The sequence below is a fragment of the Notechis scutatus genome, chromosome 4, assembly GCF_049901735.1.
Source record: "Notechis scutatus isolate UNSWTSFEM ecotype Mainland chromosome 4, rNotScu1.2, whole genome shotgun sequence".
NCBI classification, from domain to species: domain Eukaryota; kingdom Metazoa; phylum Chordata; class Lepidosauria; order Squamata; family Elapidae; genus Notechis; species Notechis scutatus.
The window spans coordinates 123,788,057-123,794,056 of record NC_142012.1 but is presented as its reverse complement, the minus strand read 5'-3'; positions in this window follow the sequence as shown (position 1 = coordinate 123,794,056).

Sequence of the window (6,000 nt, the reverse complement as noted above, 5' to 3'; positions counted from 1 at the left end):
GTATTGCCTCAAGCAAGACTTTGTTGAGATACTCTTCAATGAACACAGTAATTGATCATTTGGTAAAACAGTGTGTTCTAAGAACCTGGAAACCATATGTATGGATAAGTACCTTGTCCACCATCCTACAGGTTGGAGAAGAAAGGCATGTTGGGTGCATTTCTTCACCAGGGATATGATCACATTTAGAAATCCTTTTGTCTGTCCTCCATCTGCACGCTCTGTTTGCATGCCAGAGACAAAAGACATACCAATATTATTGTTGAAATGGGGCTCAGAGAGGGATGTGCATGTTCATGTGTATGCAGCAGGGAAGGTGGAAATTACATTCTCCAGTTTGCGGGAATTGAGATGATTTCTTTGGAAAGTAGAATTTTGACAGTCCAAATAGCATAAATCAGAAATGCATATTCAGAAAGTGATATAATTTAAAGACTTTGATTCTGGAATTTTAGTAGGTGGTCCTAGGGGCCAAAGTAAAGACTTCCAGATGTAGCTTTGTTGTGATAATTATATGACTTAGTATCCAAATATTTTTTTCTCCTGGAGATTCACTGCAGTGTCAGTCATGAAAAGCCTAGGACATCCATTTTTCACCCACTTTTTCTTCCAAAGTCTGTTTCTTGTTTGTCTCTTAGGAATTGAGGAAAATTCATGCTAGTTGACCAAATGTGTATGAAGATAGACTGCCTTGGTTGCTCAGTTGAAATTACTATTACTGTACATCTCCATCCACTGATACTTTGAAATATTTCAATGAAAACAACAGTTTATCTTGATTATTTCTACAGTAAAATGTTATTTCTTTGACATAGCTTGTTCGGTATTATGAGAACTATACAAAATCTATATTTTGAACTTGCACTAATTAATTCAAATTAATTGACTGTGCATTAATCTGCAGATATATTTAAGAACAGAAGATACCACTTCATCACAAGCCTGTTGGTCTTAGCTCTTGCAGATAATTATATGTATGCAAACACATTCTAATATGCAAAAATGTAGATTTTTTTTAAAAAAAGGGAAGTCTTAAAAAGTAGAATAAAAATTCATTCTTTGACAAATTCATATCATTACATCAGTGAATGGATTATCTTGGGTAGCAATCATTGAGTCTTTTTACAGGTGAGAAAGTGAAAAAAATCTTTTAATTTTCCCATCTCCTACTCCTAAAATGTTCTTACAATGTTGTCAGGCCATAGTTCTTCTGAAGTCTGGCAATCAGTACCACATTTTTTCCAAAGGCAACTAGAAGTATTGTAGCTGAAGTTAAGTCTTCATGAACAAAACACAAATTGTTAACTAAGAACGGATTTTCTCCATGTACTACTTTTGTACAATTGCCATATAAATTTCTCCTTTATCCTTTCAATTCTGATTAAACTGCTAACTCATGTTTATATCTGTACACCAGATGATAATTGTTTTGTTCTCTCATGTGACTTTGTCCTTCTTAATGCCTATGGAAGTATCCAACTATATAACTCGTATCAAATCACCTTGATTGAGAAATGATGGGAATTGTAGCTTAAGGTGTCTGGAGTAGAATACTATAGAACTTCATTGTGGGCCTTGGGATTCATATCTCCTTGAAGATTCCAGAATTCAACAAAGTCATACTCTTTGCCACAGCAAATTTGAAACTTCAGAAAGGATCATAACAGTGCTCACCCCTGCCACGTATCCTTTCTTCCCCATATTTGGCAAATTGAACTGATTTCTGATTTAAGGTCCTTTGACCCAATTTATTGTCTTCAAAATGAGATGATTTTGTGATCCTAAGAAACCTCATCAACTTCCCCAGCAAGTCTGCAGGCTTCCAAGATCTATTCCATAAAAGCATCCAATCTTATTCCAATATGATTTAATAATCTGAAGCTTTCAAAACCCATGAGATATATTTAGCAACCAAGATGAAGACAGATTGGTGTCTACTGTTCCAGTTCAAATGCTGAATGGATGAGCAGCTCTATCAGTAGTACTTCAATATTAGTTACAGGATGGCATCCTCCTATATATAAGTTCTCTGGTACCCACAGTTCTCTGTTTCACTACCTTTTTGCCACTGCATATCATCCAGCATCTGCTATCTGAGGTAGCTGCTTGATTCCCTTAGTTATATAGCTAGTTATAGCACTAGAGTTTGAGCCAGCAATTGTGAAAATGTGCTTTTAATTCTTGAATATATATACAACTTTTCAGCATACAACACTGCAGAGTACTGTACAGTTTAAGCAATTATTTTAATTGGATGTGTGTTTATTTGTAGAAATCCATGATTAGAACATTGCAAATATACAGATGGAGCAACAGTGGTCTGAAGCCCACACAAGACTGATGGTGGCCTTCTGCCTCATCTGCAGTATTTTGTCTATTTGCTGATTATTACTGCTGATTCACATATCACCATCTCATTTTTATTTCCCTCCCCCATTAAAGGATCCTAAAAATATTGTCTCCATTTTGATGGAATCCTAAAATAGATGTTTGCAGTTGATTACCATTTTTAAAATTCAGGTTAGTGCCACCAAAGCTGTGCCCAGAAACTTGGCATTACTGAAGAAAACAGTAGAAAAATGGGTTTTGGTATCTTGCTTGTGTCTGAGATATAGCTGATTAATTTATGTTGGATTATGAGAATGCTCTGGCTTTCTGTCTCTTCTCCTGGGGGACAGGATATAAATACTGATGATATATTTCTGCAATGATAACTACCCAGCAAATCATGATCTGTCTACATGGGATTACAGCATGGATTTTGATTCTCAGGCTGTAGTTAGATTAAATAAAACAATCCGAATTTGTAGATGGGAAACAATAGAATAACTATTGTTGAATGGAAATACATTAGAAGATAGCTTTGACCAAAAAAAATCATGAGGTGATGTCTTAAATGCAGCATAGAACCTCTATTTAGTACCAATACATGAAGATTGGGCAAATATCTTTTTTTAAAGATGTGCTTTCTGGCAGCAAATCTATCAATATTTAATTATGGAATTTTTTTGCTCTAAATTCATTATCCTTTCAGAATACATATCCATACATTTCAGTATATTTTGCCCAATGTCTGGTATTTTACATGACCAGCAAAATGAACAGAGTTGATGAAAGAATCTGGAAAAAATAAATAAATGATAAGGCTTAGCAAAACCTATATTACATCTCTTTTTTCAGACTGTACAGCCTTGAGAGTAAAAATACATGCATTTTTGTCCAAAATAACTAATTTTAATACCATGGTAATCAGGTCATTCTAAAAAAGATGCAGAGGTTAAGCACTAAATTTAACAGATAATTTTTAATTTGACCTGAATGATAATATAATCAAAACAAATTAAGATAATGGTTAAAATGAACTAAAATGGAAGAGAAAAGGGAGCCATATAATATTAATATACAACTAAATCAATTCTTTAACATATTGGATCTAAACCATATGTATTTTGCAAACATTAGTTCCCATTTTTACAATATGTAAACATTTCAAAAATTGGTAAACCCGAAGTATATTGTACAGAATTTTTATTCACACTGACAGGTAGTTTTGCACTAGAATTTTTAAAAAGTATATACATAGGTCTGGAGAGAACATTAGATGTTACATACTATGTAGCCACTTCAACTAAATCCTTTTTTCTGCGACAATTCCAAGCCTATTGATATGATCAGGTGTTAGGACATTTCCAGAAGGACTTCAAGGGTTGGGGAGGTCAATCTCACCTCAGGTGGGATGATATTCCACATGGCAGGTGTCACAGCAGAAAAGCCTTCTCTTGGGTCCCACAGGATGTAGTTCCTTAGCAGATAGAGAGCATATATCTTTTGCCCGACCTGATGGCAGAAGACAGGTAGATGTAATCTGGTGATTCCCTCAAATATCCCGGCCCATACCATGAAAGACTTTAAAGATCAAAACTGGCACCTTGAATTGGTCCTGAAAGCAAACTAGCAACAAATGCATGTTGCAGAGGAGACATGCAGAGTGTGCTATTCTAGGAACAGACATAATTGCCTATGACTGACCATGACCAGAGCCTTCTCATCCAGAAATGGGTGCAATTGTTGCACAATTGGGTGGGTGAAAAGCTGTCCAAAAGCCCTCCTAGCCATTATTGCCACATACTTTTTGATCAGGAGTCCCAAGTCTAAGAGGAGCTCTAAGTTGCTTACACGGTTGTTTGGAGCAGTGCAACCTATTCAGTACCAGAGATAGTGCAGTTCTACAATCAGAAGCCCTCCAAACCCAGAGCCCCCCAGTATTAGAAGCTTCAACTGAGGCCTGTTGTTCCCCATCCAGATCCCAACAGCTTCTAAGCACCTGAACATCAACAGTGTGTTTAATTTGCTAGGAGCAGAGATTGTATAATTGGGTATCATGAGCATATTGATCATACCTCACCTGTAGTGACAAAAGTCACCAGTGGCTTCATGTTGATGTTTAAAAAGAATGGAAAAAGCAGTGAACCCTGAGTCACTCTCCCCCTCAATTGCCACCAACTGGTAATGACTCTGAAGACGGAGGAAACTCGTACAATTCCTGGAGCTGATCCAGAAGGGTACCATGGACTGGTATTGAAGGCCATTGAGAAGTCAAACAGAGCCAGTATGGATGCCTGACACCCAAAAACCAGCACCCCAAAAGTAGCCACCCAAGGTTACTTTATTCCTCTTTATTTTTCACAATAAAAAATCATTGTGTTCTTTATTCTCCACAATAAAATAATGTTTTGAAATTGGATCCACTTTGAGTTCGTCATTTAAATGTGAGGTTTTTAAAACTTCATCGTCTTCTCTATTTCTTTCTCCTCTTTTATGTTGCTGCTGTGTCTGCTGGAATTTCTCCCACAAGAAAGACTAGCACAGTTATTTTACTGATTAATAGCCTAACTTTTGACTAGTGGCTGCCAAAATTGCCTGCTGCATTTCTTCATACTGTCACTTCCTATGTTGCCTTAAGGATAAAAATGATTGCAACCTGCACCTACTGAACTTATGCAGTGTGGGTGACAACTGTGATTAACGTCTGAATCACAAGATTAGGGTGAAAAGCTGTGTACATCATCATCAATTTTATGGAAGAAAGATGGTGTGACAGTTTGGCCCCTTTGTTTCCTGAATCTGCAATAGTAACTATAAAATGACCCATGTGTCATGGAAATCCTGCCTGAAATAAATCCATTGGGATTGCAGGAGTGGAGTAGGGTATATGTCCATATAAATTGTTCTTTGTGAATTCACAACTTCCAGACTTGTGTAATCATAGCAAGGGTATAATACTTGTGTAGTTTTCAAACATTAAAAACATAGGCTTCATCTCTGTACAGAAACATGGATTCATTTTTACAAGAGGCTCAGTTTATACGCCTGACCTAATTGTTTTCATTGAAACCGGATGGGCATTATTCAAAACCAAACTTTTATCCTTTGTAATCATGCAATATCTTTAAGGGTTTTACCTTTCTTAACTTCTGGTTGCAACTGGACAGTTCTACTTCTCACACCCAAACCATATCATAATTGGGGAAAGGACTGACTCATCCAGGACTATATCAGCTACAGTGAGATGGATAATGAGGAAAGAAAGATCTTTGTACTTTCAGTTTTTATCTTTTTTGAGGTTTTTTTTAAGTGCTTGCTCCCAATGCAGGCATGATTTTGTACCGGCAGTCACTAAGTGAAATGGGGGCTATAGGAAAGTGATGAATGAATGAATGAATAAAATAATTCATTGCACTTATTTACTTTGTTTACTTTTAGGTTTTGGACAAGGAAACATGGGGTTTTGATTCTTTCAGATCCTGAACCCCTCTCTTTTTGCACACCCTTTGGGAATTTTTGAGGTTGACATTTCTGAACCCTGGAAAGAAAGTAATGGTTGTAGGGGGGTAATTGAGGGTATTTTTCTTCTTAGGATCTCTCTCCTATATTGGAGAGAGCAAAAATCTAATAATTTTACATTCTTGGATGTGGTCTTAAGCACAGAACGTATCTCTG